General features: G+C 43.7%; 1 protein-coding gene across 1 annotated transcript in view; it reads left to right on the forward strand.

Moving 5' to 3' along the window:
• Window positions 1-15,055, forward strand: part of skd (mediator complex subunit skuld) — a 722,241-nt gene that overhangs the window by 87,576 nt on the left and 619,610 nt on the right. The window lies entirely within an intron of this gene.

A 15,055-nucleotide genomic window follows, 5' to 3' on the forward strand; every position in this document is an offset into this window, starting at 1 on the left:
AAGGTACATTTATAACATCGTAACTCCTCAAATGATGCAATGTAAACACTTGCTGTCAAGATTGATCCACCAGACCCAGTCATTGCATTGATCTGTGGACCACCAGATATAAAACCTCATGGATTTACAGAACAAATCAAGAAACATTAGGATTACGTCTCAGCCTCCTCGACAAACCAGTACCACATATATTTGTCTTTGGAAACTTGATCCTGCCACACACTGAGTAGTGGAGATACGTAAGTCAAAACATCGTAGTGGGAAATACTGACACTGGAAGCAGCTTGGACGAACAGCTGCAATGAAGAGTTAGTCAAACTATGCTAAAACTTCTACCTCAGCCAACCAGCAACAAGATCAGTCAGAGGAAATAACATTCTGGACTTTATTCTTTACAGGTAACGTTGACTTGATATGTGATATTACCATCTCAATCACCTTATACCCTAACCACAACCTGATTGAAGGACGAAACAAGCTAGGATGCTAAACAGCTTAGTCAGGACACAGGAAACAGTGGAGGTGTCTTCAGTAATTTTTTTCTAATGTTGAAGGCTCCAGTCACGGATAAATTTCCACATCAAGGCCGGGCTTTAATTGAAATATACTGATAATTATGAAACGGAAAAAGAAAAGTCAAGGGAAAGTATTTAGAAATTTTTGAGAGTGAAAAACCTGTCTTTTGAAATGTGCCAGGTCATAGTTATGGGGAAAGACAGGAGATGGTAGAGAGTTCCAAATCTTCGACGTGTAGGGAAAGAAGCAGGTATCAAAACGGCCCACACTTGAGTTGCTCATGGCCACACAATAATCGTGTGACGCAGCAGCTTGCCGAGTATTGCGTGGTCTAGGTAGTGGTGGGGCCACACAAGCATCCAGCTCTCGGGAGCAGAAAGCAAAGTCGTACCTATAGGAAAAGGAAAGTGAACCAATATTGCGGCGTAGGGTAAGGGGGGTCAAGTTTGGAAGTTAGCCTGGGACAGTTTATAAGGCGTATCGTATTCGACTCAACTCTGTCTTGTAAGGATTCAGAGCTAGAACCACCCCAGATGTGAGAGCAGAGTATGCCATACAAGGACGAATCAATCCCTTGTATAAACGGACCAACTGTTCAGAAGAAGTTTCGGCATCTAAACAGAACTGCCAGTTTCTTAGAGGCAGACTTAGCTATTCCTGTAATTTGGGGTTTCCAAAAAAGAGTGGATGATAGAGTAATACCAAGTATGTTCATTGAGTCAAGAGGTGGAATTACAGAACCGTCAAAGGAGAGACGAGAGATGGGTAGAAACTGGGTCTTTGAGGCATTAAACGTAACAAGATTTTGTGTACCCCACTGAGATATCGTGTCCGGGTTTATTAAGGAGGCTGTGTCAAAACGAGATGCAGTTGTAATAGTAAACGGATAAACTGGGAGGATGTGGTCAATGAAATGTGTGCGACGTAATGGGAAACTCAGCTGAGCACCAAAACAGAGGAGGGATGTGTAAATGACATGACCACGTTGATACTCCAAACATGTAATAGTGAGAAGGGAGCACATAAGGTCTAACTTAGAACGAGGAAGACGAGCGAGCGAAAAGGAATTGCAGATCTAACGGAGAAGCCTCAGCTCACTCACGAGGGGAAGGACGACCTATCAAGTGAATTATCAGACGTAATTCATAAACGAAAAAGGTCACAGGAAACGTAAGGAAAAGAGAAAAAGTCATAATTAAGAAATAACCCCAAAGTACTTTACTCTTATAGAAAATGCAGATCCAGGACCGCAGACTTCAGTGACCTACTGAAAACAGAAAATGGTGATTTTACAGACGACTTTAGAATAGAGATTCTGAAGCTTCTTAAAAGGCAATATGATCCGGGATTCAGCCAGCTAAAAACTTACTTAAAGATCAATGATGCAGCAGACTTGTTCGTGAACAATAACCCGCCAGGTGTACACAAGATTTCGAGAGGATCATTGTAATTGTCAGTGCACTCAGCCCCAGACTTCATAAACAAATGTAAGACATCTCTGAGCACGTGCACTAGATATCCTATCGAGAAAAACTTCAGGTTCTGACAACATTCACGAGAGCATTTAAGCTGACTGACATCGCCCCACTCTACTAAGGTGGAAGCAAAATATCCCAAAAAACTATCTGCCAATACCATTATCATCGCACATCATTAGCATTTTCGAAATAGTTATAAGTGGCAAGCTGACTGAATTGTGGCAGTGAATACTCTACATGACCCAGGACATACGAGGCGGGAAGGTTTTGCCTCTGTCAGTTGCTTGACTATCATGATGGGAAGTTTTGAAGCTCAGGAAAACAGTCAAAATGCTGGTGTGATTTACGTAAACAGACTTTGCCGAAACATTTGATAGATGTAACATATGTCATAGCACATACAATGCTACTGATATGAATATACGGAAAAATTTGGGAGTTGGATATACAACTTCATGACTAATAGATCACAACACATGCCTCCATAGTAAAAAGATCAGTCCTCCAAGGTAATATGCTTGCACCCTTCCTGTTTCTCATGTTTATATCTGGTCTTGTCTCAAACACTAGCCACAGTCCTGTATCATCTTCTGCAGATGACACAAGAATAAGTATAAAAATCACCGGTAGCTGTTGCGGAAAGGCTACAGAGTGACAAAAACGAAGTCTTCTTCTGGGCAACCGAGAACAACATGCTTTTCAATGGAGATAGATTTCACCTCCTTTATGGGAGAATGAAGAAGCAAAAGTGAGGCAGGTTACCGGACAGAAACAGACACTCTCATAAACCTGATGAATAAAATGAAATATCTTGGAATGTTATAAGTCTGACGACCTAACCTTCAGCGAATATGCAAAAACTACGGTTTCTTTATGCACAACGATGTTAGGCTGGATCCTGTGGACCTTCAAGACAGGAGAAAAAAATAAAACAATGATGACATTATTCAAGGCGATAGTATTTTCACAAATTGAATATTGCTGCGTTCTAATATCATCCTACAAGGCGGTCGAAATTGTAGAAACTATCCACCAGAGATCTTTCATAGCCCATGTGAAGCTGTTAAAGGAACTAGATTACATGAAACGACTGAAATCACCTAGGCTATACTCCCTGGAGCACAGACGGGAGAGGTACATCATACTTGGTAAATTGTAGAAGGTTTGGTTCCCAACTTATATTGTGAAGCCACATCCTCCTGCCACGACAGCCCTCATGGAAGATTACGTTAATACCACCGCTGAAATGTAGTAGAGATGTGATCTGCACAAGAAGAGAGAACATCTTGAACATCCGGGGCCCAAGACTCTTCATCACCTTGCCATCTACCATCAGAAACAGGAAGGGATGCACGGTAGAGTGCACTGGATAAGGACCTACCGAGTGTACCAGACCAGCTTGGCTGTGTGGGCCCGAAGTCTGCGGCTTCCAACAGCTTGGTGGACCAACGACTCAATCCAGCAGCCTGGGCCCAGCCCGGGGTGTGAAGGTGAAGACCTTGGAAGACCCCACAAGGGATGGCCTCTGGTAACCATCGTTGTATGTGGTTAATAACTTGGGAACATAGAGGATGTTACCATGTTACTCTCCTCGCAGGTGTTACCATGTTACTCTCCTGGCAGGTGGAGAGTGATGTAGCCTTCAGCCTTTCATTGTAGCTAAGCTCTCACGCTGTCAGCTCTGTTGCCATCCTGGCTGCTCTTCCCAGTGGACCTTCGTGTTTCAGTGTGTGTGTGTGTGTGTGTGTGTGTGTGTGTGTGTGTGGTGACTGTACACAAGAGACGTTATCCAGTTTCGATCTGATATATGTTGTGAGTACCTAACCAACCATTCCCTCCTCCCTACACTGTACCTGAATGTGGTTGTAATTTTAACCAGCAGACAGTTCACGTATTTGACAGTTGTCCTCCTTTGAAGCTAGCGACATATTAGGTACAACGTGTGTCTCCAGATGGTTTTCATGGCTCGAGTCCTGTAGCTTATTTCCCGTTACGTAACACTCAGCCTCGGGCATATTGCCGCGGTGACACATCCTCATTACATTGTACTAATTTGTATTGAATCTGATGAGCCATTTATCAGAGCGACTCTGGCGTTTCTTCAGGTCACTTTCAGGCCAGTGCAGTCGTTTTCGATTCTTATTTCTCTTTATTCCGTAGACATCGTCATCATCAAACATGTTTAGGAATGAGTGTGTGTGTGTGTGTGCGTGTGTGTGTGTGTGTGTGTGTGTGTGTGTGTGTGTGTGTGTGCGTGCCGCACGGAAGGAGCGGAAGAACGCAACAAAGGTTGCAGGTCGGCCACCCCGGTCTTCCTCCCTCTGCCTCCACCTACCTTCCTGTGGTAGCGCTCCTCCGGCTATAACGGTACTCGCCCTCCCCCACACCACAGTAGTAGTAAACCTGACTGTCCAACATTAGTTCCTTCATGTGCACCAACCATTGGAAGCCCCGGCTCCAGGAAAGAACAACGTGAGTACCTGCGCCGTAGCAGGCCACGCCACACACTCGGGAGGGTTTGATGGTGTAGAGGGCCAGGGCTGTGCAGGAAGCTGCATAAATCAGTTAAAAGTAATACGAGGAATTGTTGTAACCTTCCGTGTGGACGACCGCCTTGTTCCCTACGCTGTAGTTCAGGTGCTTGCCTAGCCTCGCGCTGCAGCACTTGGCTTACTCCGCCTTTGTTTGGAAAATTTGCATATGATTACATTCAAGTTTTGTATTGTATTATAGCCACAGTGTGGCGTGTTGATCGTCACTTGTCTCAACCGCTTTATGTTTGGACATGATTGGTGGTATCCTTGTGTCTGTATCTCCAGGCCATCTTCCTGCACAGGTGCTCACTGCACAAACATTATATCTAGTATGTTTCACCTCTGTGTGTGTGTGTGTGTGTGTGTGTGTGTGTGTGTGTGTGTGTGTGTAATCACGTATTTGCATTGTTTGGGAAGACATTTTACTCTCGGGGCCCCATGTCTTGAACTGGGTCTATCATATAACGTTAAATTTATATATGCTGTGTACATTATTTATGTCGGTCATTGTGTTCCATTCACCCGTTACTCTTGTACTGTAAAAGTTCTTTTTTACATCTTTTTTTTGTGTAAAGTTTCTTGTTTACTTTGGTGCAGTGTTCTGTGGTTACTGGTGTCCCTACATCACTGGGATAGTTGTTCGTTGTCCACGTCATCCATCTGTTGTAAGATTAATGTTGTAATCTGGTCAATCGTTATTATTTATTCTTATAGCCTCTCCCTGTAACTCTGCTCTTAATTTTGGAACTATCTCTAATGCCGCTTTCTTCTCCTTTGGCTCTTCCTCTTCGTGCATCTTTTGTTGCCGTGACCGATCTTAAGAAACATAGTTTTGCCTATATTTAAGATACTTCAAAGCATTTCTGATGTTTGTTCTGAAGACGGTTATTCTCCTTCACTCTTCCCTCATTGTAGAACTCTGGTAACAGGTTAGACCTACTGTCGACTCCCAAGTCACTCAAACACTCAGTACTGAAGTGTGTTTCTTGCTTGGTAATAAGCATGTAGCAGACCAGCTTTGATTTGTGTTGAGGTCCCCTTTGTAAGTTAATGTAATCCTGGTCTCCTTTTACTTTCCTCATGATTTCTGCATCGTCTGCATACATATTAAGGGAGGATTCCATACCTTTAAGCAAGTCATTACATAGATCAAGAAGAATAATGGTTCCACAGCCCAAGTGCTGCTGCTTACAACAGCTTGGTCCACCAAGACCCACTCCAGCAGCTTAGGTTTAGCCCGGACTGTTTGGGTGAAGACCTGCGAAGACTCTTCAAAAGGTATTCCAAGGTGGCGCTACACTGGTAACCTCAAACCATTTTACGTTTTTTGTTCCCCTCTGCCGAGATGATTTGCTCTCCATCATAGAGTTTCCCATTTATTCCATCTTGTCATCCAGTCTCTTAATCATCCCCCCAGGCGGTCCAAAGCTTTCTGGCTGTCCAGTACAAATGATACAGCCGGCCATTATCTGTTGCCTGGGACAGAGCTCACTCTCGTGGGATCGTAAATGGTTTGTAACACCTGAACTCCATTCCCGAACACTTCGCTGTTTCTTATACAGATAATTTTCCTGTGTAACCAATCTCTTAGATTTCCATGAGAGTGAGCTCTCTTCTAGTTGTTAGGTACAGTTCTTGTAGTGTGTGTGTGTATGTGTGTGTGTGTTTGTGTGTGTGTGTGTGTGTGTGTGTGAGGCAATCTGTCGGGTGTGGGTAAGGGATGCAATGCTGTCTTCAGTTCCAGCGTTGGAGTGATGTTGGGAATCATGGTCTTACTTTCTGTCTCATCAAAACGGGACTACCGTGCTAGTCATGCCATCTTACAAGCACCTGTACACTTTCTCAAACCTCACTCATTTTCATGGTATAAGTTCTCATGTTTGCACAGTCGTTTTTTTAATCTAGTCATGATAGGTTCACAAACCTATGGCACCCCAGGTCCCCAGCATCGTGGGATACTATGAATTTCCGGGTTCCCGCCTGACTGAGCACTGCCAGTGAGAGGGCGGCCACATACAGCAGTAGTACCGGGCCCTGTATGACAGACCTTCCTCTTACCGTATTCACTGTACCAACATTTGTGGTCTCTCCAGTAACCTTTCTGTAGAACTCTTAACTTTTGAACCTCTCCTAATGTCTTGCTTCTTTCTCCAACCCAGTTGTCTCATGATATTCTCTCACAAGCCCCTTTCTCATATTGAACTAAAGTCTCCACTCACGATTCTGGCTCAAAGGTGTTGTCTCTGCTTATTCCAACATCAACACGCCTCGAGGACTTTGTGTCCCCAAACTTTGACGTTATATGGCTCGAGGTCTGTCTGCCAACTACCACGCTTTACCTTTGCTCCAACAGCTCCTTCTGGACGTAGATATTGGCACCTCATCAAACGTGAATGGAATAACTTGCGAAAATTCTCCGCCAGACGCATAGCAGAGGTTATTGTTAGTATTGCGGGAATGAAGGCATTTATCACCTCTTCCTCCAAGACGACCTCTTCATCCAATCCATGGGTCAACCATTCCTGTTCTGAGGTGTAGACAAGGGATCTGGCATGTCGGGCTTGGAAAACCTTGGATGACTGACATTCCTTCACCCTTGATGCTCCTCTTACTAACCCTGTTCCTCTTCCCGTAATCTCTTTTCGGACTGTCTGAAAAACGCTTCTTTCTCTGGACACAAGCAAGGCTTATGGTCCTGATGGCATCCATCCCCGTGTACTGAAACTGGGTGCCTCTGAACTTGTGCTTGCCCGTCTATTCTGTTGCTTTTTAGAAACAAGAACATTTTCTTCTTGGAAGCATGCGTGGGTACATCCCAAACAATCGTCCTGTTGTTTTGACATCTACCGTTTCCAAAATCTTCGAATCCCACCTCATTCCCATATCCTCAGACACCTTGAATCCTACAGTCTTTTCTCTGATCACCAGTATGGATGGCTTCCGTAAGGTGAGATCCACTAGTGATATTTTCTATCTTGCTAATGTCCGGTCATCATCCCTGAAAAATTTTAGGGAATTCTGTGTATTTGTCCTTGATATATCCAAAGCTTTTGACAGTGAGTGGCAGCGAGGTCTCATCTCTAAGCTCCCCTCTTTTTGTATCCCTCTCTCACTTTACTCTCTCCTATCTAGCGTCCTCTCTGGCCGATCTATCTCTGTGGTTGTTGATGGATGAGTCTATCCCCTTTTTCTGTCAGCAGTGGTGTCCCTCAAGGTTCTGTCATATCTCATATTTTTTTTTTCCTTTTTTTTCAACGATTTCCATTTTTCAAATAACCAAGTGCAGTCATACGCTGACGCCTCAACACTGCATTCCTCCACATCCTTAAGTTCTGCTTCGTCTTCTTTCACTCGATCTGCATTTCCTCTCGACACATCTTCCTCAGTAAACTCAGACTTAGATATGGTATATCAGTGTGTCAGACGAAATCTGTTTACGTTTAATTCTTCTAAGACCCAGTTTCTGCCCATCTGTCTAGCCATCGAAGATTCCTCACAATTTTCCTCTCTTTTGACAGTTGCGGAATTCTTCCTCCTAACTCACTGAACATACTTGGTATTACTGTAACATCCACACTATATTGGAAACCTCATGTTACGGAAATTGCTAAGACGGCCTCACAAGAAACTGGGAGTTCTGTTCAGATGGTCGAAGTTTATTGTCTTTTGAACAGTTCCTTCATATATACAAAGGATTGACTCGTCCTTGTAGGGAGTACTGCTCTCACATGTGAGGTGGTTCCAGCTGTGCATTCTTCCTTGACAGAGTTGAGTCTAGATCGGTCCGACTTATAAACTGTCCCAGCCTCACTTCAGAACTTGACCCGCTTGCCCTACGCTGCAGTGTTGGTTGGCCCACTTTCTCTGCTCTATATGTATTACTTTGGTTTTGCTGCTTGCGTGCCCCCACCACTAGCAAGACCTCGCAGTCCTGGGCAAGTTTCTGCGTACAAAATTGCTGTGTTGTCGTTGGCAACGGAAGAATGGGCCGTATTAAGAACGGTTTCTTTCCCTACACCTCGAAGCTTTGAAAATCTTTATCCTTACATGTTCTCCCCAGTAACTATAACCTGGCACATTTTGATAAACAGGTTTGTACTTCCAAAAATTGTAAATACTTTCCCTTGTCCTTGTTCCTCTTTTCCTGATCCTTTCTATATTTCGGTTTAGGCCCGGCCCTGATGTGGTCATGTGTTTATAGCTTGAGCATCTTCCAAAACACAAAATAACTGGTTGTACAAAGCTTCCACACTACTATAGTTCTAACATCTCCCAGATGCTCCAGAAAACTCTTATTCTTTTATCTTATCAATATTTTTTTCATATCGTCCATTGTTTTTTCATTATGCAAGAAGTTTTTCGTAACAACCATGACCTGCCATATTTTCAAAAGCAGGTTTTCCACCATCTAAAAAAGTTTATTTTAAGATAACTTTCCATCCCTCGTGGCCTTGTCTTCCCGTGCCGGGCATCCATCATAAGGACCTTGACCTGGGTCAGCCATTAGTCAGAAAACCAGACAACACTGGATGCGGCTTGATGTTGAAGCACACGTACAGACGGGCACGCTGGGCTACACTGGGTTGGGAGATGGTGTATAGTACCGTTGTGATTGTTGTCACTCACGTGTGTGAGGTCCCGTGAAGGTGGTGGGTTATTGGGCTGCAGCTGGGGTGACGCTTGGTCCAATTCCAGGCTCAGAGTGACAGCTTTTCTTCTTGTTTTCTTACTTTAAAGCAAGTTGTTTTGTAGCTGAAGGAGGCGAAGCCTTCTCTTGTTCCAGGGCAGACGATGATGTTTGTTGGTGGTAATGCTGTTGTGGTTTTCTAGTCGGCCAACATTGAAGGTTATATTACAGGAGCCTCATGAATCGCTTTCAAGTTCCGTCACTCCGTCATTACGTATAAATTGTAGAAGCTGAATATGAGGTTCAGTACATGGTACTTATCTCGGTCATGATACATGCCAAGGAACTGGAAGGTTCAATTAACACAAGGTAAACATTACCAGAAACTTAAGACTCGCCTATTAAGAGGGGCGATCCTTTTCCTCTATTTGTTCCTCTTATCATGTATCCCCCGACACAGAGCAGGTGAGACCTTATCTTTATAGTAAGCTTTGTCTCCCACTGCTTCCTGCATAGGTTCCTAACTCCTGCACAGTTCCATGTACCACTGATCCCTCTGTAGTTGTATTCCGTACATTCCCAGCACTGAACAGTGTTGACTTCTCTGATGCTCCCACGCTTTCTCGAGCATCTTATGGTTCCTCCCGGCTCGTGTAGTCTTGCTGTATTCTCAACTCTCTCTTAATGGAAATGTACAGAAAACGGTTGATGACTAAACGAAGGAAATGGTAGAAAAAGTTAAGCTCTGCAGGTGTCAGATAAGATAGAACCATTAGAAAATGAGAAATGCAAGCGAAATTGTGGAATTGGAATGTATTCAGAGATCTTTCACAGCCCATCATAATGTGGTGAAGGAACTAAACTAACGGTAACGACTAAAATCTCTTCAGGCTCTCCACCATGGGCCGGAGATGGCATATATACCTGGAAACTCATAAAAGTTATGGTTTCCAACTTACATTGGCATGTAACAGCCTCCTGCCACGACAGACATGGAAGTCTTATGTTAAATACCACCTCAGAAATTCAAAGATTTGATATGTACCAAAGGAGAGAACGTCTTAAACATCCGGGGCCCAAGTCTTTTCGTAACCTTAACATCTACCTTCAGAAACAGTATGGGATGCGCCGTAGAGAAGTACCAGGGTGCACTGGATAAGGACCTACCGTGGACCAGACCAGCCAGGCTGTGGGGGCTGTGTGGGTCTAGGGCTGCGGCTTCCAACAGCTTGGTGGACCAACGAGCCAGTCCAGCAGCCTGGACTGTGTGTGTGTGTGTGTGTGAGTGTGTGATGGGGGGTGGGGGGGAGGGGCTGAGAAAGTATTCTACAGGGGGTATATAAATAGTGCACCAAAATCTTCCTCCCAGAATATTAGCCACACGCATCAAAAGTCTTACACCATACACGTGTACACACACACACTCCACTCTTCCCCTGTCTCACCTTTCATGCTTTACTCTACCCACCCACAGTTAAGAAAAGGGGGATCAACATTAATGTTTCCACATTATAGACCACAGAGCCAGCTTAACCTGAAGAATGTATCGAGTTTTACTACTCGTGTTTGCAGAAGCTGTTGATAAGGTGAGGAGTGTTACCAGAGGAAGAAAGTGGCCACACAGAACTAAGGGAAATTCGGAAAGTAGATGAGTTTTAAACCAGCAAATTATTGACGGTGGTTACCAGAGGAACCAAGGCTGAGGCCGATGTGTTTGTATGGTGTTCCATATTACGTGCAGTACTTTGGATGACCAGATAATCAAGGTACCACACTCGCAGATGGGTGAAAGAGAGAGTATAGGCAGAAGACACGAGAGGTAGAATATGAATAGTTGAAGAATACCTTCGAAATATTGGTTTTGGTTGCTATATTCGCATAGACAGGAAACTCCCTACTATGAGAAGTTTGAGCACATAAACCATGGAACAGTCAGCCATATATCGTTACCATCAACAGTGGACTTACGTTGGTACAAACGAAGAACTTGAGAACTACCAGAAGAAGAAAGTGCATAGAATAGTGAAGGCAGTGTTTCCAGTTCAGCAGAACAGCATATTAACCCCTAAAACAACACAGGGACAAGCCATACAACATCCAATATATATATATATATATATATATATATATATATATATATATGTGTATGTGTGTGTGTGTGTGTGTGTGTGTGTTGTGTGTATGTGCCAACATACAGTGACTTAGATGACATAAAACAAATAAAATATCATTTTTGAGTGGCTTGATAAGAGTCGAAGTTCAGTATTTTCAGCTGATACTGAAACAGAAAAAAACATTGGAAGTACGAGGTGTGGATCCCAGATTACAACCTGTACAGATGCGACAAGACTGGAAGATTTTGTGGAGTTGTACTGTACGTAGTAGATACATTTATAACAGTTGAACATCATAACTCCTCAAATGATTGTAGTAGAAGCACTCGTTGTCACTATTGACTTTTATGTGGACCACCGAAGGAAAAGTGTCACGAATTTACTTAACAGCTAAGAAAGAGAATCATGTCTCGTCCTCCACGGAAACCGAGACCCACATACACACTTGCAGTAGGAGACTTCAACTCACCACACATTAAATAGAGACTGGCAGGAAATAATAACATCGTAGCGGGAAACACTGACACTGGTAGCGGCTTGGACGAACACCTGCAGCATGAGTTCGTCAGACGATGTGAAAAGTTCTCCCACAGCTAACCATCAACAAGACCAACCAGAGGAAATAACATGCTGGACTTTTCACAAACAATATGGACCGAATATGTGATGTTACCATCTCAAGCACCTTGTACCCGTATCACAACCTGATTGAAGGACAAAACAAGCTAGAATGCTAAACAACTTAGTCAGAACACAACGAAACAGATGGAATAGTAAACGGTAAAACTGGGAGGATGTGATCAGTGAGATGTGTGCCACGTAATGGGGAAGCCCTGGTGAACACCACAACAAAGGAGGAATGTGTAAATGACATGACCACCACGTTCATACTCCACACACAAACACACACATGTAAGAGACGTATATACATCAGTGAGAAGGAAGCTAGAATGAGGAAGACGAGCACTTTACAGTAGGCAAACAATAGTTGCAGACCTACGATAGATATTACCATGGTGACAGGATTGTTGAAACCGGGAAACATAGATAACGCTGACGTGATCTACTTTGGTAAATCACGTAAGCATTTGACACATGTGACCGTGGATGGTGTCATGGCACAAAATGTGAAAGATGGGAATAACGGAAAAATTTGTGTTATGGATATGCAACCATTGATTAAACTGATAGATCACAACACATTGTTGTTAACCATGCCATCACTTGTGCCCCCCATAGTAACTAGCTCACTCCTCCAAGGGACTGTATTTGCACTCCCTCCTGTTCCTGTTAATCCTTGTCCATAATATTCGTTTCATGTTTTCCTCTTCGCCTATCTTGGTAAAGTCGTGTCTTACAGTCTAATGTTCTTCAGTTGCTGGTTGACCTAGTGTAGGTTAAGACCTTTTAGCATCGTGTGTGCGTATGTGACCATACACACTAACATATCCCAGTATAAGCCAAGCACCCATGCATCGAACACCTTCGACGAAGGATGAATAGTGGTCGGCTGTGGCCCACTGTGTGTGTGTGTGTGTGTGTGTGTGTGTGTGTGTGTGTGTGTGTGTGTAATCCCTCACGTAGAATTTTTTATGCTATCACTTTTCCCCCCTCTCGTCATGCAGACATTGTTCACATGTGTGCACATGTGGGACTGCTGTTGACATGACATTAATTCCTTCAGTTTGTGTGTGACTGTACATGGCAAACCACCTCAGGACCTCTGGCGAAGACAGTGTAGCAACAGCCAAGATGAGTGAGGGTTGGGTATTGAGGGATTTCATAACGAGGGAACCACGACCACTGTTGACATTATTCAAGGCACTCGTACTCCTGATTGGAGGACAACGCAGGAGACACAGTCGAAGTACCTCATGTCGGGGGAGCCTTTACCATCACTTGCCTTAAGAACCAGGATTACTGAGACGGGCTGTGTAACCTGTCGTGCACGTTATGATGGCGGAGCCTCAGGAAGTACTGGAAGGGTCAATCATTAACTTGCTCACAAGGTTACTTCTTGCTTGACGCCCACAGGTTCGCTGGAATGTGCCAACCGGGTTCATGAGAGGGAGGGGTACGTCCTGTATGAAGCAGGAAACAATAATGATTTAGCTGTCAGAGGAGGACGTCTGTGCTACAAATGTGTACGTTATTTATAGAGGAAGACATGTGCAGCGCCACTCGAGATGGCTTGAACAACAACAGACCAACCAGGTCCTTACCCTGGAAGCTTATACTCTCTGGTGTATATACGAACGATAAGGTACTAACGCAGTGCTTCACTACCTGGGAAGTGAAATCTGTATATTATAAGACGGAGTCTCCACATGGGGGCAGATGAAAGACTGCGTCGTTGTTCCTAATATATTAATAGCGACCTCCACCACGAGCACGTTATGTGTCATGTTGGAACCTACGTGTGTTGGGGGAGGTAGGTCAGGGACGCTGATGTTTAATAGTCATAGGAATGTGTGGTTGTGTTTGTTGCACTATAAAGCATGTGGAACTTGTGTTGTTGTCGTGTGCAGTAGCTGGCGTTGGTAGGTTCCCGTCTTCTGTGTTGGTCCTTCAGCCATCTCTTTACGTTTTCTTTTCTTACTCTGATTATCTTCATCCATGACTTATTCTTTTTCTACATTTCACATATTCCCAGGTTGCCTCCTGCCACCATCCCGCCTGGCGTCTCTCTCTACATAATATATAACCCGGTTAATTGAGTTCACTTGCCACACATGGCCATTATAATAGTGTTAAGGGAATTCTTACCGCATAATTAACATGTGTTCGTTGTGGAGGAAGTTGGTGTGTGGGTAGACGATGGTTTGAGAAGCGGGGTTTTGTGTAATCCTCCTACCTTACATCTCAGTGTCTCAGTCTCCTGTTTGGCGACGTTATTCGTAGGATCACGTAGAAAATGGTGGCAGGTGCTTCCTGGAGTGGTGGAATTGAAAGACGGAAGGTAAGGGAAGACCAGAGACCTGTATCATAGTATCATTAGTAAATGATGTTGTCATCAGTGTACACAACATGTGTCGGTCGGTGTTCAGGATCACAATAGTTAGTTATGTATAAAATGTTGAGGTTGGCCAGCGGGCCGCGACCTGGTCACACACACACACACACAGCAGCACCAGAGTCCTGATGGCTGGGGACACACACACTGGTGGAGGCACGTTCAAGATTAAGATGATATACTGTATGTTCATCATGACGTAGTTGTAGTATGATCCATGCTACATATGTTCATCATGACGTAGTTGTAGTATGATCCATGCTACATATGTTCATCATGACGTAGTTGTAGTATGATCCATGCTACATATGTTCATCATGACGTAGTATTAGTATGATCCATGCTACATATGTTCATCATTACGTAGTATTAGTATGATCCATGCTACATATGTTCATCATGACGTAGTAGTAGTATGATCCATGCTACATATGTTCATCATGACGTAGTTGTAGTATGATCCATGCTACATATGTTCATCATGACGTAGTAGTAGTATGATCCATGCTACATATGTTCATCATGACGTAGTAGTAGTATGATCCATGCTACATATGTTCATCATGACGTAGTAGTAGTAGTAGTATGATCCATGCTACATATGTTCATCATGACGTAGTAGTAGTATTAGTATGATCCATGCTACATATGTTCATCATGACGTAGTAGTAGTAGTAGTAGTATGATCCATGCTACATATGTTCATCATGACGTAGTAGTAGTATGATCCATGCTACATATGTTCATCATGACGTAGTAGTAGTAGTAGTAGT

The sequence above is a fragment of the Panulirus ornatus genome, chromosome 9, assembly GCF_036320965.1.
Source record: "Panulirus ornatus isolate Po-2019 chromosome 9, ASM3632096v1, whole genome shotgun sequence".
NCBI lineage: Eukaryota > Metazoa > Arthropoda > Malacostraca > Decapoda > Palinuridae > Panulirus > Panulirus ornatus.